The 25,612-nt window shown below is 36.7% G+C and overlaps 1 protein-coding gene across 12 annotated transcripts in view; it reads right to left on the reverse strand.

Moving 5' to 3' along the window:
* Positions 1-25,612, reverse strand: part of CHL1 (cell adhesion molecule L1 like) — a 195,426-nt gene that overhangs the window by 156,832 nt on the left and 12,982 nt on the right. The gene's annotated exons all lie outside the window — the stretch shown is intronic.

A 25,612-nucleotide genomic window follows, 5' to 3' on the forward strand; every position in this document is an offset into this window, starting at 1 on the left:
TTAATGATAAGGCAACTGAAGCACAAAGAATTTACATAATTACAAAACCATTTCTCCAGGATACAGCCTTATAATCATGATAGTCTCAAATACTACCAAAGGTATTGTCATAGCCATAGAACATTTTCAAACCAGACTATTGTTCTTTAGGGCTGCAAGCCTAGTGAGCACATATATTTTCAGTCATGACTAAAGAATGAAATTCCAAGTCATTAAAAGTCATACTAAAGTATATATGAAAACTAGCCTGAAAGTCTTTCAGGCACATTTAAGTATGAAAACAAGTCAATATCGCTATTATTAGGACTTTCTGAAAGCATTATACAAGGGCATCTTTGTTCATTCACTCAAAGTATTCATTACTTGACTGCTCTGGAGTCCGGCACTGTGGTCAAGGCACACCCATGAATGGAGAACCCTATGTCCCTGAATAGGAACTTGTCTAAACAAATCCAATCCCAGGATATTATTCCCAATTTCCTGCTTGAGCCATTCCACCTGTTGCTTTGGTCAGAGTATTTGCTCAAACAGCTTTCAACCCCTGATCAGCCCCCACTGTTCTTGCACCATTGGCCTATGAGGCTCAGAATCTCTGCTTCCCCCTCATCATCCCCAAAGCACACCTAGGGCTATACTCTCCCTCAAAAGAAAACTAAGTTTTAGTACTCTATCCACATTCCCAATATTTTTCAGTACTGTCTGTATTTTAGTATTGATAGTTATTTAAGGTCTCACACCATAGTGAACTTTAGGATACAAATAATTTTCAAGTGATTTTACATGCCAGCCATGAGAAACTCATTTTTTTAACCTATGATTTCATGTTGGAAAGGCTCCGAAGGACATGGGAGTTGGTTAAGGTGGATAACTTGTGGGTTATGTTTTTGTTTCCTTTCTTTCTTTTTTTTCTTTATTTTAAGAGTAATAAATGTCCACTGTAGAGATCTAGTAAAATACAAAGTTATGTACATACATACACACATATGTATGTATGTATGTGTAAATACACACAAACACATATGCATATATACAATAAAATAAAAATCATCTGTCAAAAACTAAGTGCATTCCCCCCAGTTAATATATCAATATTCAGCTACTGTTATACTCACATATGCACATATACATACAAATAGGTAAAAAAAAATAAATAGGTAAACATCATATACTGTGTATCTTCATATAACATTATAAACATTTTACCTTATTGAAAAATCTAACACACCATTTTATGTTCTTCTGCTTAAGCCAATCTTCGCATAAATAGAAAACTTCCTTGTGTTTAGATAACATATTGATATATGCTCAAACATTAATGTAAAATCATTTTATTTATAACAATAAAATTTTGGTAACAATCTAAATGCTCAGTAATAGAGAAATAATTAAGTACCTAGAATAGACTGTGTATTAGATGACTTTGTAGATCAAAAAACTGTATTTTATTTTTTTTTTAAGATTTTATTTATTTACTCATGAGAGACACAGAGAGTAGAGACAGAGAAAGAGAGAGAAAGGGGCAGAGGGAGAAGCAGGCTCCATGCAGGGAGCCTGATGTGGGAGTCGATCCCCAGTCTACAGGATCAGGCCCTGGGCTGAAGGTGGCGCTAAACCGTTGAGCCACCCGGGCTGCCCAGAAAACTGTATTTTTGAGGAATATCACATGCTGAGAGAAATGTCTTATGTTACAGAATTAGATGAAACAAAGCACTACAAAATTTTGGATGGAATATGAGCTCAGTTTTGCCCCCCAAAAAATATGTATCTACAACTTAATGGGAAGTTAACACTAGAAGAGACAAGGAGAGATTAAAGATGATCTAATTTAATAAATATTTTTTAATGATCATGAGTTATTTTTTGCATCAAAATAAACATGCATAAATAAAGCTGCACAATTATTTGAGCTAGGTAAATAAATGGGGCTCAGTTGATGAAGCTATAAAGAATGGCATTCATGGTGGGGGGACTCACTATGGAATATCTGGAGAGAAACTGAGAAGCCTAGGAAATCAGGACATAGTCAATAAGATATGTGAAGTTTCAGAGGCTGAACATGGGGGCTGAGAGCAGGTAAAACAGACAGGAGGCTGAAAAGTTGGATTACAATGACAGTGTGAAGAGCCTTGGGTGTCATGACTAGATAATTAAATTTCATCTTGGAACAGAAGACTATTGTGGATTTTTAGTAGGAAACTCATGTGTCAGGATGGTAATTCCAGTTCATATTTTTGTATTTCTCATAAAACTCAGGTTTCCAAGGATGCTGGATGTCTTGGTTCATTGGGAAGTAAAGAAAAAGGGGAGAAAAGAAGTGAGAAGAGAAAAATTCTTCCTCTAAGGTAAAGGGCTCAACTCAACATCTTAGACAAAATCAGTTGAGTTGAGCCCTTTACCTTAGAGGAGGAATTTTAAGTGTTCCTTAGTTCCTTTCAGAGAAGGTCTTTGAGTGGAGAAGGGAGTAAAATAGCTCAGAAAATTCTAGATATGATGTAAAGTTAAATGATAGGGAACACAAACACCAACTGTGGTACTCACTAGCTGTATCCTTGAGTAGGTCACAACCATTGAACTTCTGCATCTTCCTTTTTTTTAATTGGTGCTAACAAAATCTGCCTCATCACCTTCACAGAGTGGCAATAAGATTTTATAAATGGTAAACCACATAACAGAGATAATGTCAATGAAATCAGTATGTCAAAGCAATATGTGCATTCCTATGTTAATTGAGGCATTATTCACAATAAGCAAGCTCTAAACTACCTAAGTGTCGCACACACACACACACACACACTGAAATATGATTCAGCCATAAAAAAGAAAGAAATGACAGATGCATGGGTGGCTCAGCAGTTGAGGGACTGCCTCTGGCTCAGGGCATGATCCCAGAGTCCCTGGATGGAGTCCCACATCAGGCTCCCTGCATGGAGTCTGCTTCTCTCTCCGTCTGTGTCTCTGCCTCTCTCTCTGTGTCTCTCATGAATAAATAAATAAAATCTTTAAAAAAGAGAGAGAAATAAGGAAATGCTGCCATTTGCAACAACATGGATGAACCCAGAGGATGTTATGCTATTGAAATAAGTCAGACATTAAAGGACAAAAATAAATAAATAAATAAGAAATAAAGGACAAATACTGTAATCTCATTTATATGTGGAATCTGAAAAAGTCAAATTTACAGACGCATAGAGTAGAGTGCTGGCTGCCAGGGACTTGGGTGGAGGTGCTTATAAGGAGATGCTGGTCAAAGAGTGCAAAATTTCAGTTATAAAATGATTAAGTTCTGGGAAGCTAATGTACAGCATGGTGACTACAGTTAATAATACTTTATTGTGTACTTGAAATTTGCTAGGAGAGTAGATCCTAAATATTTCTACCACACACACACACACAATGTAACTACGTGGGGTGGTGAATATGTTAATTAGCTTGGTTGTGGTAGTCATTGGCAATGTATACGTAAACAAAATCATACTGCACACTTCAAATATACACAATTTTTATATGTCAATTATACCTCAATAAAGCTAAAAAATAAAACATTTTAATTAAACATAGATAATGTCTAACATAACCATTATTTTATATACACTCACTAGTAAATGGAGTTTGTTGTATAAAAAAAAATCTAAGTACAAAACCTAATTTGTAAAACTATGAAAATAAATAGGTAAGCAGCAGAACATGACTAAGTTACTCAATAACTAAAAAAAAATCTAGAGGCATCTGGCTGCCTCAGTCAGAAGAATACCAACTCCTGATCTTGGCGTTGTAAGTTCGAGCTCCACACTGGGTAGAGAGATGACTAAAAAATAAACTTAAAAGAATCTAAAACTGCTTCAAAAAGATGTAATAAGATGTCTAAAAATTGAAGGAGGCTAGTTATTGATAGACTCTAAGTGTTAACTATTTAACTTCTAACTTACTACAATAAAATGCTAATTCCTATTAAAGGTAATGCAGAACACAATATGCAAATTCAATGACAACTCTCAAAATATCTTTAATGTGGATCAAATTGATACTGTAAGAAGAGCTCTAGGAAACTGTGTGCAAATGGAATGATATACAAACATAATGGTGTTACTCCAAAGACCAAATCAATAATTTGCAACATCCTGCCAATATGTGGGCTGAGACCATGACTCTCCAGTGCCTCCACCAATGAGTTCAGTACAGGATAGATGCCAACTACTCTTGGTTATAGAGATAAGTATGTGAATTCTAAGCATAACTTTCTGGTCAGCCAGTAGAGGTTACCAGGTCTTTCACTCCTGCCAAGAAAGTCAATCAGAAATATAACGAGATTCAAAAATTTTTGACATAAAGAGTAGAATATCATTAGTGACACTTTGGAAAGTATTTATTAAAATACAATTCCTAATGGGTTAGATAAGTTGAAAGAATAGTTGAGGATGACACCAACACATTTGTGATGAGATACATTTGAGGTGATAGAGAATAAAAAATTAAAGATACACTGCGAGTTGAAAATTTTAATTAACAATTTTTTTAGATACTAAAAGTCAACATTTAGAAAAATACTATATTTAATGCAGTCCTATTTCATAAAATGTAGAAGTTCACCTGTGGGGTAGGTCTATTTCAGTTTTCCATAAATGTGCATCTGCAATTATCTACACATTTCAAGCAAAAGAGGAATAGACGGTGATGGTAGTGGTGGTGGTGATGGTGAGGAAAGAAAAAAAGTATCTGCCTTAATTATGGGAAATAACAAAAATATATTTTTTAAAAATATTGGGGAAAGTTATTCAGATCTCCAATCTGCACTGATTTTCTTCCCCAGTAGAATTTCCATTAGACAAAAACTCTTAAATATAAACCAATAAATAAAACTCACTCTTCAGGTACCCAATTCTACAGTACCAGTGCTAGCAATTAATGCAAAATGGAAATTGGTGATGATTTACCTAGGTAAGGGGTTCTTACCCCCATGAAGGTCACTGATGCATTTGAGAATCTGGAGAAAGCTAAGGACTCTATCCAGAAGCATACACACATCTTCATGCATATGCTGTATTGAACAGAATTACAATGGTTTCAAAAATTACCTCTGATCTGGATTACTGGAACTATTCAATATAAAAATGAATATTCATCCTCAAAACTGAGAACTATAATCAGTTCTAATTGTCTAATTGAATTTTATTGCAAACTACCTATATTTTAATATAAAACCTTACTTTTTATAACACTCTAACAAAGATTTGTTTCATTTAATCCTTAAAACAAGTTTGTGTTAATTTGTTAGATTCATGTAAAAAGGAGGGAAAATAAAATGTAGAGGGTTAAGTTACTTCTTGAATATCACTCACAGCAAGTGACAAAGGTCAAGTGTAGAACCCAGTATTGTGATTCCAATTCCAGTCCTTTCTCAACGATGTCAAGACCTGATTTCTATGTCAAAAAAACAAGTGGTGTATATACTTTGTGAAGGTGCATAGTTTAAAATGACACAAAACAAACTCAGTCCTTCACTAAGAAAGGAAATCTTTATCCTTTCTCTTTTCTTTTTTCTTTCCTTCTTTCTTTCTTTCTTTCTTTCTTTCTTTCTTTCTTTCTTTCTTTCTTTCTTTCTTTTCTTTTTTTGCAAATCATCAGCTGGTGGTTTGTTATGAACCAGTGAAGGAGCTGTGGACCAGAGCTTCCCTACTCAGGATTTTGTCAGTTTTAAGCGTTTGCTTTCATCTATTTCTGTTTAACATGACACAAAAGCCTGAGAGAACCACCACTTCCTTAGTCTCTCCACATAATCCGGGCATCATACAGGAGCTTAAAAGACATTTTATTCTCTTCATTTTAGAGTGAATGCTCCAAATTTATTATACAAGAGATCCTTTGATCCTTCAGCAGCAAGCCCCTTTTTGAAGTTCTGGTAACAGTGTTTAAGAGGGTTCTTCCAGGAGGGGCCGGTTGGTCACTCAGCACACACTTTAAGTACTCACTTTGTACAGCTCCTTATTGGGCCTTTATAATGCTGCAGAAACTCCCGGTGGGGGAGAAGGGAGAGGGAGGATCCACCCAAAGCAAAGCAAAACAAAACAAAAGCAGCAAAAACTAAGAGGTGTTCAACTCCTTTTATTGGAGGAACCACAGTGATATGAAGGGAGGAAAATTTTATCTAATGGAGTCTTGGATGGGGGTAGTAGCTATGGCCTAGGCAGGTAATTGATTTGCAAGTTCAAGACAAGAAAAGTGTAAGGATTAAGGCCTAAATTGCATGCAATCAACATCACTTTCTGTTTTCTCAACAATGCATATTTTGAATCCAGCTATAATGATCCCACTGAAATCCTAATAGGCATTTCATACCCACAAAGGGTGGGTAAACTGTAGTAGTTAAAGAGCTGACCTAATTACCTGGAAAATTCAAGCAAAAAACCCTTTTCTCTATTTGTTCCGTATAGACAAATATTTCAGGAAATATGAGGTTCTAGAGATCTACATTTTCTAGAAACTAGACTCTGTTCTGAGTAGCCTGCTTGTCTTTGTACACTCACATTTTTGGCTTTGAGAAATGTAATATCCTCAGGTTACTTCTCGCATGAATCATTCACAGTATAGCTGGAATAGATGCAACTGAATTGCCTGAATTGCTTCTCTATTCTAAGGAAAGATTTGGGCAACTTATGGATGGAGGCGTGGGGAAATTGGCCAGTCAGAAAATGTTTTGTGAAAGGCATTTTCTCCTGCCACTTTGTTTCACATCAGTGCTCAAAATTATGAAGTTTCTGAAGGACATAGCAATTGGAAAAAAAATTAGGAAAAACTTATAATAAATTATATCAGGCATAAAACATGTTGGTAGAAATTATAATTAATAAAAAGTGAAATGTTACACTACCTTAAAATAGAAAGCAGAATCTCTCTTACCAACAACACATGGGACTAATACAAAAATCAATGTTCACTATGCTGGTTGGACGCAAAATTACACAATTAATCCTGTGTAAACTAACCTATCAGCCATGTGCACTGCAGGATTCCTGATAACTATTAGGCTGCACAATCTATTAAAGAAAGAGAACTTTAATGAGATCCCATGAGAATCTAAAAATTTAAATCACTTTTTTTTCCTCTCTAAAAGAACATTTTTACTCCATTTAATGGACATTACTTTCCATATCTGATACACATATGGTCAAATCCACCATTAAAACAATCATCGGGAACCAGAAAGGCAGCCTATCTTGATTTTAAAATATGCTACTGAGGTGATTTCAAAGTAATAGAGGATTTAGAGCTCTCCATGAAAAAGATGCCACCTTATCTTCCTCTTGGCTTTGATAGCAATCTATTGCTATACTGTATCACCGGGCCTCACAAGGGCTAATGAGCCAGTCTAAAATTGTATTACCACACAATATACTATGTGAAGATATGGAGTCCCATGTGCATTTAGTTATGTAAATTATAATCCGCTTAATTCCACTACAAAAATAAATAGAAATAAGACAACTATTTAGGTATGATCATTTTAAAAATACTGTCCCTGTTACACAGGTACATATATTTATACAACTTAGTATATGTAAAAATGTCTTATTCATGTGTAGGTATCCCACTGAATATTAAACATCTAAATAGACAATTATGCACAATTTAAACAGAAACATAGTTGAAATATTTTTCTGGTGGGATGCCTAGGTGGTTCAGTTGGTAAAGTGCCTGACTCTGAATTTTGGCTCAGATCATGATCTCAGGATCATGAGGTGGAGCCCCATAATGGGCTCAGTGCTAACGGTGGAACATGCTTAAGGTTCTCTCTCCCTCTTCCTCTATGCCCTACCCCAGCTCACATATTCTCTCTCTCTCTCTCTCTCTCTATATATATATATATATATATACATGAGATAAATATAATATATATGATACATAAGATATATAAAGATAAATAAATATATGTTGCATATATATTTATATATATATATAGTATATACACACACACACAGACAGACATACATATTTTTTAAGTGATTGTGGTAAGTCTTCAAGGGCCTTTTTTTTTTTTTTTCAATTCTTAGATTGTATGTAATTCCATCCAAAAGCATGCCACCTAGATGGAGACTAAATGATTCTTCAAACACTCCTCTGTGCTTTCTTTTTTTTTTTTTTTCCTCTGTGCTTTCATTACATACTTAGTTGAATTGAAATTCCTTTGAAGAAAGCATATCATTATTAAAACTACACATTCCAAAAACATCATTAAACTTGGTCTCAACTTCTTCTGAGTCCTGATTCTTTCATCTTAATAGCAGTCTTGATTTATCAAATCCGTTCAGGCATTGTTTATCTTGATTGCAAAGCTGCATGCCAAAATAAATAGATGCACGGCTTAGATCAATCTATCAATTGATAGATGGATAGATACATCAGGGCATTAGCTGCAATAAATCTAAGAGAGAAAATAAGAAGTCCCGTCAATCATCTTCCTTGACCCAGTATGATTTGCTGAAAGAACCTCAACCTGAGCCCACAACTTCCCCTGATGAGCACTGGCTGGTTTCCTTCCCTTTGCCTCACTGCTGGAAGCAAATATGACAAAATGCAGATACTGCAATAAAATCACTAACGGGAAGCCCAAAATAATGAGTGCAGGTATCAATAGTAGACAAATAGTAAAAAGTAGACAGTGAGACCAAAAAAAAAAAAAAAAACTCAGGGGAGAAAACAATGTAGATGCGCAAAGGAGAACAGTGTGTCTAAAAGGCTGGAAAGCCCCTAAACACTAGAAAACAAGCTGACATTTCTGGTGTGATTTGTCTATATGGTAACTGTAGTCCGTGTCCACACATGCTATTGTCACCACAATTCGCTCTGCTTCTGAAAGCTTTTGATTTCAATTCATGCCTTTTGTTTCCTCTCTCCATTCATATTATCACCTACTACATTTCAAAGTGATGTGAACTTTTTGGTCTTTATTTCCATATAAAGCAATTAAGAATGTTAGAGAAAAGACAGGGGTTTTGTTTGTTTTTCTTCACTTAGCTCAGAAGCATAATATTCTCCCAGTCAGTCCTGGGAGCATGGCTCACTATTGCACACACAGTGCTATTCTGGACGCGAGCTCCAGGTCTACCTTTGAGGGACTAATACATCATTTCCTGTTTCCCCATTTCCTTCTCATATAACTTTTCTGTAAAAAGTGAGACAGAAAAAATATTTTTTAAAATGAGTTACAAGACAACTTCCTGCTTTGATTTAATAGACGGACATTCATATGTAGTGGTTATTAAAGTAAAAGTAAGGTGGGCATGGGTAGGAGGAGATAAAGAACATTTATATATTCTCAACCCTGGTAATAACTACATGTGCTACTTTCTTGTGTGACATAAACACTGATTTTTTTTAAAGATTTTATTTATTTATTCATGAGAGATGCACAGAGAGAGGCAGAGACACAGGCAATGGGGGAAGCAGGCTCCCTGCAGGGAGCCAGACATGGGACTTGATCCCAGATCCTGGAATCATGTCCGGAGCCAAAGGCAGAAGCTCAACCACCGAGCCACCCAAGCATCCCCATAAACACTGATTTTACTAATGAAGAATTCCTGGTGAAATTATTTACCTGAAATGATAGGCATGAATTAAACTGACATACATTTCAGCTTTCACAAAAATTTTCTCTATTTTCAACAAGAAAATATTTTGGACAAGGACTAAGACACCCTTCTTGTTATGTTTTCAAAACTCTCCTATGTGAAATCTATCAGAAAGTACCTACTTGTACTGGATTGTCTACTAAACACTGGGGAAAGGAGGAAACATTTTGGAAAATGGGGGGAAAGAAAAACTACTAGTACTATAAGGTAATTTTTTTTTTCTCTAACAAGTCATAGAAATATTTCCACTTTAAGAAAGGGCATAAAAGTACTATTTATCTCCCTCATTACCTATTTCGCAATCACTCTCTTGATTTTAGATATCAAGAGAAGCACAATCACTGCTGAGTTTCCAGATAATGGTGGTGGCAAAAAATATGGATGTTTGTGTGAGTGTGGGACTATCAGTGTGTGCAGGTGCATAAGGAACTGAACTGTTTTATATTTGAGCCAGCTTTCACTTTGGCTTTATGAGCTTCTTACAAACGAAAAAAAAAAAAGATATGCTTTAAGAATTAATTTAGACTCCGTCTACTGGGCAAATTTCTTACATTCATTTTCAGATTTCTAAAAATGTCAAATTTGGCTTAACTCTAAGAATCGAATAAAAGACAATTTGATACCCTGTACAACTTCCATCCCAATTCTTATTATTCCTCTGTTAACAATCTTCCTGAGTTAGACTGTAGGCTAAGGGTAAGTACCACTCCAGTTGCTCACCATTGTTCCTGAAGTTAATAGACAATGGGGTATCTTAAGTGCCCAATACTGCTTATTGAAAGAATAAAGGGTTTATGATCTTAATCCTCTAGTTAATTAGTACCTCACACAGTCCTTTTGAGTTATTTTAATCCATTTTTGCACTTTTCTCTTTCATTAAATTTTATTACTTAATGTAGCCAATAGGATTTTTGATAATTCAGTGAATCTAGTAATATTAACAAATGCCACAAGCATATATTTAGCAAAAGCTACATGCCAGTCACCATTTTAACAGTTTTAAAAATAACTCATTTAGTAATTGCAACAATCTTCTGAGATATGTCCTATTCATTATCCATGATACAATGTAGTTACAGTACAAAAATACCACATTCTAAATAGACTACTCCTTTAAAAACAAAAGATAGTATAGTGTCCCTACAAAAGTTATTTTAGCTCTATGGGCCAATACTTACAGAGGTTTACTGTATAATATTAACATCATAATGCAGATTTGCATTCCCATAACACTTAAGTATCACTATGTTATACAGTGATCACCAAAATGTGTTGATGGACCAAAACTTTTTGCCAAAAGTTCATTTAATTTCATGCATATTTCACCAGAAAATAGTTTAAAGGGTGTTGTAATTGTTTGAATAATGGCTTCACAAAATACCTACATCCTAATCCCCGGAACCTGTGAGAATGTTGCCTTACATGGTAAATGGGATTTAGCAGATGTGATTACATTAAGGACCTTGAGACTAAGAGATTATCCCAGATTATGTGAATGGGTCTAATATAATCATAGATTCCTTGTAGGAAGAAGACAGAGGGTGCGAGTCAGAACAGGTAACAAAGGCAGAGCAGAGAAAGAAAAATTGGAAGATGCTACACTGTTGCCTTTGTAGATGAAGAATAGGGCCATAAACTGAGGCATGAAGGTGGATTCTCTAAAACCCAGGCAAAGAAACAGATTCTCCCCCTAGAAGCTCTAAAGGAAAATAGCTCTGCTGACACATAGATTTTGGAGTTCTAACATTCAGAACTGCAAGAAAACAAGTTTGTGTTATTTTAAGCCACTAACCTGGTGGTAATTGTTGACAGCAACAACAGGAAATTAATACAGGTTGAGTAACGCAGATGTGTGTAGATAAGAACTTAGATTTTGATTTTGGGAGCCAATTTTTGGTACTTCTTAGGTTCATACATAATATATGATGCCTTCTAATTATTTTGCAAGGAGATGAAATAATATTATATTCATATACCTAAGTTAAAATTATGCTGCTTCTTATAGAAACCTAAATTTTTAAATAAGATTTGTCACATATGTAGTCATATTATTGAGCACATAAAATATTTTCATAAATTAAATAAATAAATAAATATTTAGGTACACTAGACTAGTATCTTGCATAAGTTTAGTATCTTCAGTCTCATTAACTTAATATTAAACACACAATTTAAACTCACTCTTCAATGGTGTGCTCATCTATATTCCAATGGTAAGCACACTTACAGAATCAACATAATCCTTGGGAAGATTACCTGATATACCAAGTACTACTCATACATAAATAAATCTTTGAATGGATGTTAAGTACTGAAGTGTGACTATGTGGTTTGTCTCTACTCTTGTGAAGATTGAGTTGACTTTTTGTCCAGTCTTTCACAACTACCATGAAATTAAAAATGAAAGGCATGAGATTCCTCTTAGATCTAAGCAAGTTAACCTTTGTTTTTATTTTTAAGATTTTATTTATTTATTCCAAGAGAGAGAGGGGCAGAGACACAGGCAGAGGGAGAAACAGGCTCCATGCAGGGAGCCCCATGAGGGACTCGATCCTGGGTCTCCAGGATCACATCCCGGGCTGCAGGCAGCGCTAAACCGCTGGGCCACTGGGGCTGTCCTACAAGTTAACCTTTGAATGAGGTTAGGGTCTGTTACCTTTAACACTCTGATAGGCCTATATTGCAGTAAAGAGCTAAGACCATCTTACTTACCTATCTTCAGTGATAATGTTTACACTTGAGGATCAAAAAACACATAATTTATGTTCATAATTTTGCAATGTAGCTTAGGAGTGGTTTTATTTTATAAAGAAATGTAGATACAGAAAATATAATTAAAATTTTTATATAATTGCCATTTAGAATTTTTAAATATTAACATTTTATCATATTTGCCTTAGAATTCACTTTTTATTTTTACTTATTTTTTTAAAGATTTTATTTATTTATTCATGAGAGACACAGAGAGAGAGAGAGAGAGGCAGAGACACAGGCAGAGGGAGAAGCAGGCTCCATGCAGGCATCCCGATGAGGGACTTGATCTCAGGACTCCAGGATCACACCCTGGGCCAAAGGCAGGCACTAAACCGCTGAACCACCCAGGGATCCCCTACTTATTTATTTTTTCAGTAGGCTTTACACCCAATAAGAGGCTCACACTCACAACCCAGAGATCACAGAGTCACATGCTTTACCAACTGAACTAGTCAGGCCTCCCCAGAAATCACTGTTTAAATAAAGAAAATACAAGAAATTAAATTGAAAGCTCCTTAAATTTCTCTTCTAAATTCCATTACCCTTTACTCCTACAAAGAACCAATATATTTAATTTAATGTGTAAGCAACACATTTTTATACTATTCTACAAAGATAATATAATGTTGCATGAGTATTTTTTAAGTCACATAATTGATATTGTTAACACTGAGACAATAGGCCCCAAATGGAGTTGCTTATGTTGAGTCTAAACACACCAAGATTTAACTTAGTCTGTCCCAAAAATGGAATCTTACACCAGTCAATCAAGAATTATCTGATCAGCACTCTTGAGGTAATCTGCCAAATAGACCTCCTACTGCCTTCTAAAGGAAAATGACCTTCCCTGAAATAATTCACTTTTTGCTACTACTCCTTGTATGTGTTCCTTTCTGCCTCTAGAAGTCTTTCATTTTGTATAGCTTCTCAGAGCTCCCTTCTATTTGCTAGATGGGATACTGCCTGAGTCAAGAATCATTGAATAAAGCCCATAAGATTTTAAAGACTTACTCAGGTGAGTTTTATTTTTTTAACAGCATCATATACAAGTTATCATTCTGACACTTGCTTTTTATTTCACATAAACTGTTTTCAAAATCTACATTCATCTTTAGTTCACTTGAACTGCTCTCTAGAAGTCAACAGGCATATATTAAATATTTTATATTTTTCAAGCTATTTATCCCCTCTTGATAGACATGTAGGTTGTTTCCATTTTTTAATTCCTACAAATGGTTGCACAAAGGAGCACTTGGCTGGCTCAATCAGGACAGCATGCAATTCTTGATCTTGGGGTCATGAGTTCAAGCCCCACATAGGGAGTAGAGCCTACTAAAAAAAACAAAGAAAACAAATGGTTGCACAGAAGATGCTTGTATTGTAGGGGATAAAGGCAGGCTGCCCTAGGAGGGACCACTTTGGTATGAGGATTATTTTCGAGTTAAAAGCAGTCAAACCAGGCAGCCTGGGTGGCTCCGCGGTTTAGCGCTGCCTTCAGCCCAGGGCATGATCCTGGAGACCCTGGGATTGAGTCCCACTTCAGGCTCCCTGCATGGAGCCTGCTTCTCCCCTGCCTGTGTCTCTGCCTCTCTCTCTCTCTCTCTGTCTCTCTGTCTCTCATGAATAAATAAATAAAATCTTTAAAATTAAAAAAAATTAAAGCAGTCAAACCCCAGCAGATTCAGGAAAAGATCTTTATTTCCCTCAACTACCTAAGAATAAATCAGATAGAGGATCTGCTCCAAGAGGAGAGCTATCATCATAGATAACTACATTATGTTTGAATTATTATAATAGACAAGGGGAAAACTAGCATGGTCTGTTTGATCAAAGTTCTCTAGGTCCACTGTTATTGAGTGGCTCAGAAACAGTTTTCTAAGCATTTATTCTTTTTCATCTTCCTGAGGACTGCATGCATTCCCTCTGAAGTCGTGGACCCCTAACCCCTTCTCCTTAGTCAGAAGGACATACATGTCTCACTTTGCTATTTCCATGTTTGTGTGGATTTCTCATGTATATGAAATTAAATCTGATTTCCCTATTATTCTCTGTCTTATGCCAATTTGATTCTCTTTTTTTTTTTTGAAAGATTTTATTTATTCATGAGAAACATAGAGGAAAAAGTAGGCTCCCTGTGAGGAGCCTGCATACAGGACTTGATCCAATGACCCTGGGATCACAATCTGCGCCAAAGCCAGAGGCACAACCACTGAGCCATTCAGGGGCCCCTATCAACTTGATTTTTAGCCCAGCTTTTAGAAAGACCTTAAATAGTAGAGGCCATTCTTCCTCCCTGGTAGCATAGTTCCACTTGAGCACATGTGTGAGTACTTCTCTTGGGTAATCATGCAGGTGCAGAACAGCTGAGGTATCCCAGGGTATAAATGTTTTTAATCTTCCTAGCTACTGTGAATTCCTTCTCCCAAAGGGGGTTCTGATACTTTTTACTCACACCAGCAGAGTATGAATGCTCCCATTTCCTGATATCTTTACAACATTCAGTCCTAGATATTTTCTTTTTTTTTAGTCCTAGATATTTTCACTGTTACAGCCCAAAATGTAGCCCAATTACACAGATCCTCAATGCTTTCAACTTAGCTTCACTAAGATATAATTTATATACAATAAAATTAACAAATGTAAAATGTACAATCCAGTATTAACAAAAGTATAGAGCTGTTTAAACATAACTACAACCGGGGCACCTGGGTGACTCAGTTGGTTAAGCATCTGCCTTTAGCTCAGATTATGATTCTGAGATCCTGGGATCGAGCTCTACATAAGGCTCCCTGCCCAGAAAAGCCTGCTTTTCTCCTTCAGCCTCTGCCATTCATTCCACTGTTTGGGTTCTCTCTCAAACAAATAAGACATTAAAAAAAATGACTACAATCAAGTTATAAAATATTCCATCACTTCAGCTCCCAACCCCACCCACTAGTCCCTGAAATCAGTGATTTTTTTTTTTTTTTGAAATCAGTGATTTTATTTCTGTCTCTCCAGTTTACCTTTTCCAGAATATCCTAATAAATGAAACACAGTATTTGACCTTTTGTGTTTGGCTTCTTTTACTCAGCATGATGCTTTTGAGAATCATTCATGCTATTGCATATGGTCCATTCTTTGTAATTGCTGAGTAGCATTCCATGATGTGGATGAACTACAATTTATTTTCACTCAGATTTTAATTTGCACTGACCTAATTATTATGAGGTTGAGTATCTTTACATGTATTTTTGGCCACCTGAGTTTCTTTTTTCTAAAATGTGTTCTTTCTTTTTGCTTGTTTTTCCATTGTGTTGTCTTTTTTCTTAAAATTTAAAAATTATTCTTTGTTCTCTGTCATTAACTGCATAACTAATAGATTATATCTTTTCCACATAAATATGAAAATAAACATTCAAAGGCTAAACTTTAATCCTCCTAAAAGAACACATTTAGAAGCATTTCATATTATTAATGTATATGACAAAAAATAGGGTGGGAATTTGGGTTAAAAACAACGTAATTGGGGCACCTGGGTGAATAAGTCAGTTAATCATCTGCCTCCAGCTCTGATCATGATCCTGGAGTCGGGAGACTGAGCCCCACAACAGCTCCCTGCTCAGCGGAGAGTCTGCTTCTCCCTCGCCCTCTGTTCCTCTCATTGCTCTCGCTCTCTCTCAAATAAATAAAATCTTTTAAAAATTAAATTTAAAAAATAAAATCAACATAATTTACTTGCTATTCAATAACCCTTTTAATGATAGGTTGGTTCCTTCCTTGGAAAGGGGGAGCTGGGTACTGTGTTCTCTACTTATCTGGGTAAACAAATACATGTTAAAATACAGCTAGGGAAAAAAACGTAATCAAATTCTATTTGATACAATTATCTTGCCATTTTAATCAACACATATCATGCCTGTGATCAATAATTGAATGGAAAATGTCTTTCATCTTCTATACCCAACACAAAACTGCTATAAGAATTAATGAGCAGGTTCCCCCAGTGCAGTGTATCATATTCTTTCAGCAGTGCATGCCCTCCTTCAGACCAGAAGCTCACTAAATGTCATTCACTCCAGCCCTGAGCCCTCCTGGGGCTCATCCAAACCCCTCTGCTAGCAGGCAGCATGGAAACACATATCTCAAACCTCCTTGTCTCACAACTCCATGTTCTGTGGTTGTTTCCTACTGTAGGTTTCTGCCTTCAAGGGCTGTGTGCTATTTCTCACAACAATCCCCAAACCACCCATATCATCTTATTAAAAGTACAATAAACAGTCTCACAAATCCCCTTTATCGCACCCTAGCTCAAGTCCGAGTTGTACTCATTCCCCATGTGGAATAGCAACTGATCCTGCTCCCTGTTGCAATCCACTCTTCACACAACAGCTAAAGTGATTTTTTTTTACAAACATAAATCAGATCAACTTGCTTTAACTGCTTGGATTCCTTTGAAGTTCCTATATGGCAATTTAAATTCATATTCTCATCTGTGACCTGTAAGGCCTCACAAGATCTGCCCTAATCTTTCCTGTGCCAATCTCTCCCAAGCTTCCTACGCTCCAGGTTCTAGCCTTCTGTCAGCACCAGACCATGCCAAATCCCTGTCTTCCACAGTGCCTTTCCGCTTGCTGCCCCTCTGCCTGGAACCCTGCTCTTCTGGCTTTCTTCCTGTTTGCCTTCTTCCCTTTCTGGCTTGCCTTGAAAGTCACCTTCTCAGAAAACCCTTTCTAAAAGTAAATTCTTTCATTTTTCTCTCTCATAGCCCTTTGTTTCTTTCCTGTAATGATTTTGTTTACTTATTTCTTGGCTGACATTCTCAGTAATGGTAAACTCCGGAAGGCAGGGAATTTGTCTTCATCTTAGTGCTTAGCACAGTGCCTGGGATTTCTAAACAGCTCGATAAATATTTGATGAATGAATGAATGATTCCTTGGAATCAGAGCTACACACACACACACACACACACACACACACTTCACGTGGAGCCACTGGCTCTTCTGTTTTGTATCTGGAAGCACAGCTACAGACACGTAGGTAAATTTTTTCTGATACTGTTCTTTTCCAGCATGAATCTGGTCAACCAAATTATTCAGGAGTTGCACAGAGGGTAATTCCTTCCCCAGTGAACACAGGACTAAAGAGGAAAAAGAAAAGAACCTACTGAAAATTCCCTTCCTCTGCAGACTTTTAAACTGCTAATCAGCACAAACAGCTTGTAGTAGATTGAGCACAAAAGGCTGCTGAAATGGCACATAACTAATTCCAGGTGATTTAATATCTTACATTGCCCTAGTGAAAATATTGACAAAAAAGAAGAATATGATTTGGAGGCTTTCTGCACTGCTGAATTTGGTGTTAGCTTTTGAGCCTCTATCAGAGCATTTTCATAAATCAACATTGCTAAAGAAAGAAAGTCTGGGTGTGGCATTCAGGAACCACTGTCAAATTAGAAAAATGCTAGCAAACGGGAAAAGGCTAGCTCTTTGGGTGTGAAAGGCCATATGTAGCAGCCCTTTCCCAAATGTATGTTCCACTTTGACAATGTTAAAGGTCACCTCCACAAGGCTCTTTGAGCGTCCAATGGCATCTTAAACCTAAGGAGGAAACAAGCTTCCCAAATATATTGCCAATATCTATGGTTAGGTAGCAATCATAGGGAAGTATGAAATTCAAATACTTCTGATAAATCCACATCTTATACAAGGTATCTATAAACACAAACTAGGGCAGCCCGGGTGGCTCAGTGGTTTAGAGCCATCTTCAGCTCAGGGCGAGATCCCAGAGTCCCAGGATCGAGTCCCGCATTGGGCTCCCTGTGAGAAGCCTGCTTCTCCCTCTGCCTGTGTCTCAGCCTTTCTCTCCTCTCTCTCTCTCTACTCGCTCTCATGAGCAAATAAATAAAATCTTTAATATATATATATATATAAGCACAAACTATTTTATGGGTTTTTTTATAGACAGGTCTGGTATATGTTGACTATCTTAGGGTTCCAAGGCTATTCTTTCACTCATAAGAGCATTCTCCGGTACATTATTTCAGAATTAATTCCCAATTGCTTTATGAAAGAGAGTATTCATTTTAATCCTTCTCCTGACCACATTAAAAAGAATACACAAGAAGTAAGAAGATTCTTTTCAACTGTCATATAGGAAAGTTGGCTTTAGATTCACAAGAAATCAAAAGAAAACAAAGCAAAAAAAAAAAAAAAAAACAAACAACTGTAGTATCTAGAATTATTCTGCCATATATTTTCAAAGAGCCAAAACTTTAAATTCTAGTAATATTTTCCCCACAATACCTCAATTCAAATTGTATCATCAGACATTGGTATGTATGTATGCATGTATTTTAAAAATTTTGTTTTTAAATAATCTCTACACCCAACATGAATTCACAACCCCAAGATCAAGAGTCACATGCTCCACTGGCTGAGCCAGTCAGGTGGCTGAGTTTTTAAATATTTTCTGATTAGTATTGTTCCTCTAAACTACAGTAGTGCTTTTTTAAACATCATTTTTGGTTTTTTTAAAGATTTTATTTATTTATCCATGAGAGATAGAAAGAGAGAGGCAGAGACACAGGCAGAGGGAGAAGCAGGCTCCATGCAGGGAGCCTGATGTGGGACTCGATCCCAGGTCTCCAGGATCACGCCCTGGGCTGAAGGCAGGTACCCAATCGCTAAACCAATCAGGCATCCCAAAACATCATTTTTTTTTTAACAAAACATCATTTTTGTTTACATTTTCCGCCATATCTGGGCAGGCAGGTCTCAGATCCCACATTCTTGGGTTTAAAATATCTCTAAAGACTTTCATCATACCAATTTCCAAAGCTTTTAGAATGGCAGTTGACAAATTTGATGACACTGATTCATGGAGCCAACAAATAAAAAAAAAAATGAGTGGAAATGCTGAAAGTAAAAAAAAATTCATAATTCATAAAATGGTCACCTCAAGTAAATTTCACTATCATATCATTCAACAGATGGCAATGGCATCCTTGTCAAAAGTCAGATTGTAAAGCTTTTGAGAGATGTGCTTCAATGCACAATACAGTTTTATAATTAGTCACCTAGTATGTGGCCAAGAAATAAAAGTCACTTTTTGCACTGAACATATAGTAGTATAAGCAAATCCATGACAGTTTTCAGAGGTTTCCATTTTGCTGATAAATGCTTGATGAGAAAGCAGAGCCTGAGAGTGAATTCAGCATAAGTAAGGTTATGTAGATTTACCAAAGAGCAGTTATGTATATGTATGTGTATGCCCACATATGCTATGTGTTCAAATTCTCAATTTTATGGTCTCAAAATTATGCCTTGTCAGTATTATTTATTACGTGCACATGATTAATATGTGCAAGGAATAAGTTCAGAAGATAAAGCTAGAATATTTCACATCCCTGCAACTAATGTTTATCAACTCTACTAACACACAAGTTCTTCCTATTGAACTTTAAGAAGCTCTATTTTCCGTATTTTCTAGGTATTAATGAAATATCTACAGTAATCAAGAGAGGGATGCATTATTCAAGGTGCTATCAGAAGCAAGAATATCCATTACCAATCAATCAATACTGTGGATATTAATTTTCCTATTTTTTAAATAAATTACTGATGTAATTAAAATGCAATGTATAAAAAGATTTAACAAGTCAATTGTTATGTGATGGCCAATAAGAAAGTGATATCCCCCCAAAAAAGGAGTGCCCTAGATAGTTCAGATGGAAGAGCATGTGACTCTTGATCTCAGGGTCATGAGTTCAAGCTCCACACTTGGTATAGAGATTACCTAAATAAATACAGCTTGACATTTTTTTAAATAAATAAAATAAAATAAGATAAAACTAAAAAAAAAATAGTGACATTGATAATGTAGCACATGACTTCAATGTCTCTAAGAAAAAAAAAGGCACAAAATATTTTCACTTGAAAAAATGTGTAAATATTATACAAACATACACAACAAATAAGAAAATCCTGGTATTTCATGGTTAATTCTTAGTATTTAATGACCTTATCATTATTTTACCTTTTTTTTTCTTCTTTTCATTTCACAAGCATATTAAGTGTAGAGAACCAAACACACAGTAGCCTTATCTGCATTATCTAAGCTTCTAGAACTGAGAACCAGGTCCTAGAAAGGGACCACAGAACACAGAGTCAGCAGTACTCTGAGACATAAAGAAGAAATTAACTCACCTGAAAAACACAAAAGGTGCTGTGTTTTTCTGCTGGAGACATCTGATTTCCTGGCCATCTCAGAATTGGAAAGCACCTTCCAAGGTCATAGAACTCAAACATCCTTATGATGGCTCTGGATGTCCACACTTCCTGACTTATCAATCAAGTAGGAATTAGGTTGGCTTCCCATCTTTCACCTAGATTTGGCTTTCTCTAAGCCCACACCATATTAGGAAGGGCTCCTATTTTACAATTTGTGGAAAAGCATTTTGGAACTTGAGAAAAGTAATCAAATCACATTTTATCACCCAAGAAGTTTAACAGCACTAACCTACAGTGTGATAAATAGTGCTAAAAATTAATTGCTCATTAAATAGGGCTTGCATGTTTATTTTGCTTCAGAGAAAATGGTAATTGCAATGGAATTTCTTCCTTGACATTCAAATTCTACCTCTTTCCTGACAATTTTATCTCATTTTTAAAAAGATTTTATTTATTTATTTATTTATTTATTTATTTATTTAAGAGAGAAAGAGAGAGAGTACAAGTGGTGAGGAGGAGCAGAGGAAGGAAGAGGGAGAAGCAGACTCCCTGATGAGCAGGGAGCCCGATGACAATAATGGGCCTGATCCCAGGACCCTGAGATCATGACCCAAGCTGAAGGCAGATGCTTAACCAACTGAGCAACCTGGTGCCCCTTGAGTACCTTAATTAAACTGGAGGTTTAGAATACTTCAGGACTGTCAGGCCCAGAAAATGCATAGATAGATAGATTAATTGATCAATCGATCGGCATGTGTTTGGTGGTAGCTGTAAGCATCTTCAGGCCATTCTGTGTCTAATTCATCTTGGACTTTATCCAGCTAGTATAATGATTTTCACACAGCAAGAACTTCACAAATTTTCATTTAAGGACTAAATGGAGGAACTTAATAGGACAAAGGCAGAGAAGTGTGATGAGTTTTTCTAAAGGATGTCTTCATCCCTTGAAGTTGGGCTGCATGTCCTAGAGCACTATTCTTAGTACTGCGATCATCTTAGGAAGTACTTTGGGCATGACCTAAGTCAACAACCCCTTTGAGTTTTCTTGCAGTCCTTCTCACTGTAAACAAAAAGTGGAAGTCTCAGGTAGGTCCTAATATATCACTAACAACACTTTAACTTTACTAATCTTGCTATTTATTTTATAGAGGGAGACAGGAAGCAGGACTTCAAACTGGAGCCTTCGGCAGCTAATAGTATCCAGCTAGTATTAATGATCTTAGACTGTTTTCATTGTATTATGTTTGTAGTTACCTTTCATTGTTTCTCACTGACGCTAGTGTTTCATTCACAGTAATGAAATAAAACCTCCATTTTACAGCAAAACTTTTTTTTTAATGTGCTATTAAAAATGTAAGTACATTATGAAAAAAAATAATGAAGATGTTGTATTTGGGGGAGTCTTAGAAAATAGAAGATGATCGAGTGACCAGTTGTTTTAAGAAGAAAGAACAGCAGGAAATGTGTCTGAGAAGACAGGAGCTCTAAGAAGGCTGGAACAGCCAGCAGTTGAGTAAAAGGAGAGGGTCTCTAAGGATACAGGAAAGTAGAAGGGAATAATGAAGGCTGAATCTGGCTGAATGTGGAAACGAAGTGTGACAGTTACTTGGCCTGCAAAGCAATGGAGAGCCAGGGGAAATTTTCGGGAAGTAAGTGACATCATGGTCAAAGTGACAAGTGAGAAAAGGGATTTTAACAGTGACATTTAGACCTTAGTGGATAAGAGTGGTTACAAAAAGCAGAAATCCAGTAAGGGGAAGGTTGCAGTGATCTAGTGATTAAAAGACTGAACAAGGAATTATCCAGAATGGCTCATGAGAAATAAATTTCAGTGTGTCAAAGAGAACGTTAGAACAGGCTTTGTGGTCACTTAAAAGTCAAGAAAGGATGCATAAGACAGAAGATGGACAATCGCTAAAACAAAACTACCCAAAAAGTGCTCTCTGCTATAGTAAAAATGTATTTTGCTCTAACAAAAGAAACCATGGGGGAAAAAAATCTGAGGATTGCTTGTGTTTCAACAGTCTCAACAGTTTTTTATATGGGTTTATAGGTTGTATCGCCTAAAAATGAAATCTATTCTGTAAATGTAAGTTTTCTGAACAAGGGAACATTTTATCAACTGCTAAATGGTTTGCCATGAAACAACTTAAGACCAAATCAGACAATCTGATTTCCAGTTCCACTCTCACATAAATGGTGCCATGAGTTCCCTTAACCTCCCTGAATAGGATTAATACCTACCTTGTTTAAACACCCAGTTTTTATTGATTTTATTCATTTATTTAACACCTGGTTTTTATAAGCATCACATTAAATGATATGTGTGTGTGTCTCTTAAAGGTGATTTTCAGCATTACCATTATAGAATTAAATTTGCCACAACAGAGCATTTTAGGGTTACATATATGGCATTCTGCCTGCTGAATTAGTTTTGAAATATGAAACATAGAGTGCAATACTCTGCACATGCGTTTTGCAAGACTGCAGGAGAAAAACATCTACTCCTGTTTATCAGAAGGGTGGGAAAATGTAACAGAGGAATAAGAATGATAGTGCGTATGGTTCCCAAGCACAAAGAGAAAAATGGCATGCCACAGAAGAATAGGATGGGAAGGTGTGAGGAAATAGAGAAGTAGAGGCAATGAGAACACAGACTGAACCCCTATCAGACATGGCAGCGGTTGTTCTTCATCCATTACCAGGGAGAATTTGAAGAGAAAACGAACAGCCCAGGACAGCTCCCTTGCTGTATATTCTTGACCTGCTTCTTGTTCTGTGCTTGACAACACTGCAGGAAGACAGGAGAATAATGTTGGTACTCGATCCCTCCCCACCCCGCCCCTTCAGTCCCCTTCCTTTATAATCCTGTTTCTGAAAATTACAGGTAAAGAAAGACTGAAGCCAACTGCACAATCATCATTTTGGTGCAAGAAGCCTGCTTCTTTATGTGCTTTTGGCTGTGACAGATCAATAGAAGGACATGAAGCAGCTCTTTCCTCCACCCACCCCCCCCCCCAAGACTGGTGCCTGTGCAATCTGAGTAGTCAATTCCTGCTTCCTGGCATTTGAGTTTTGCCATGGTCCTTCTGACTCAGCTAGGGTACCCCTAGTTCTCCCAAGGCCAAGCCACTTCCAAGTTACATGGTCGAGTAAGGATAAATGCAAATGGATGAGAGGTACAGAGCATCCAAAAAACCCATCCTGCTACGGAATCTCAGCCTGAAGGGTCCTCAGCTGTCCATTCTCTCCTTCTAGCCTCCCTCGCCACACAGCTGCCTTCGGCTATCCAAAGTTCACTGTCCTGTCACACTCCCTTCTCAAAGTCGTGTGTTCTCCTGGGCCCAAGAGATCTAGGAAGTAGGAAGAGAAAGGAGTGTCCCTGTGGGGCACAGGGTTGTTCTACCTGTGTTCCATGTTTTCTTCCACTTTGTAATCAGTCATATGGTGAGTAAATGGTATCATGGCAGGTCTGATAATCCTCTTTATTAGCATGTCCATTTCTTCCTTCCCTGTCTACTAGAATCCTCCAGCACAGCAGGGTAGCTGCACGAATGCTCCTTTTGTATCTGGACTGGTGTTTTATGCTTTGGACTACAGTGGAAGGGACGCTGAACTTGTTCCAGGTCTAGTCTTTACGAGAACTGACAATATTCTAAATTGGACTCTTGGAATCCTTAGCCATCATGTAAGAAGTTCAACAACCTACCTACTGGGTTCAGCCTTTTTTGCATGTGCACAGCACCAGACATGCAAATGAAGCTATCCTGGGGATACTAGCTCAGCCCAGCTACAATCTGCACACTACCATGTCACCTTAGTTGTCACCAGGTGGGGCTGAAGAAAGCATCCATCTTAGCCCTGCCTGAATTCCTGACACACAAAAGCATGAGATTTCATAAAATGGCTGTTTTAAAGTTATGCATTAGTAATGTGGCAACAGATAACCGAACAGTGCCCCTTTACTCACATTTTACATAAATTGCTACATAGTCACAATTCAAACTAATTTTTCATCATTTCCTCTCTTAGCTACACGTAAGTCTCCAGGTACTTATCTTCCAAACGATACACGACTTGTGTATTTCCCCCAAGAATCTGATATGCAAAACACATTCCTACTGAGGTCTTAAACAGTTTAAAGCCATATGGTGAATTCCCCATGCACAATTCAACAAAATAAATGATGAAAATAGCGCGAGCTCAATTTCAGAAGTCAATGGAATGGTGATAGTATTTACAAAGCATGGCCTCCCTAAGTGATAGTAATAAAAAGATACACTGCAATACACTTGCACCGCAAAATCTTATCTGCAAACAATAGCACCTTGGGTAGTTATGAATGTGTTGCTTCTAGAAGGACATCTTGTAAAAGGTTTGGGGATTGTAATATTGCTGTTGTGTATCTGTATGTAACATTCTTAGGTAGATCACCAGGAAAGATGATTTCACTTGATTTTCAGATTAATGAACTATATGCCTATGGGTGAAATACCAAAATCTTTTTTAGTTTAAACTATTTCATAATTTCTTAATGGACCACCCATAGGTCATCATGATTTCTGAGTTGTCTCTTTCTAGCCTTTCCATTCTCTTCCCTTGCTGAAGAGATGCTAGCTATAATTTCTTTTGTCTGTGAACAAATCTGCAAATTTTCCATCGTCTGTTCTAACTTGCAGTTTATACTCAGTCATCCACTAAAATAAAACAGTTATGCTTATTAGAATGGTTCTAAATTAAGAGTGAGCAGTCACTGGATGAGGAAGATCTTTCCATACCAAAATGCTCACAGTGAATTCAATGAATTCACATTGCTATGTGGACTCTTTTGTTCAACTTTTAGATACTGGTTTAGGATTTAGAGACTGGAGGTAGCTAGTGAATTGACTTCAGATTTACTTGTTCTGATTACAGCCATTGATTTATTTTATATTTTTTACTGTTATTTGCAGTAGTAAAATAGCATAAGGGGAAACCTGTTTTGGAAACAGGTGAGAAATATCTATGCTACCTGTATCATGGATT

The sequence above is a fragment of the Canis lupus genome, chromosome 20 (genome assembly GCF_003254725.2).
Source record: "Canis lupus dingo isolate Sandy chromosome 20, ASM325472v2, whole genome shotgun sequence".
Classification (NCBI taxonomy): Eukaryota; Metazoa; Chordata; class Mammalia; order Carnivora; family Canidae; genus Canis; species Canis lupus.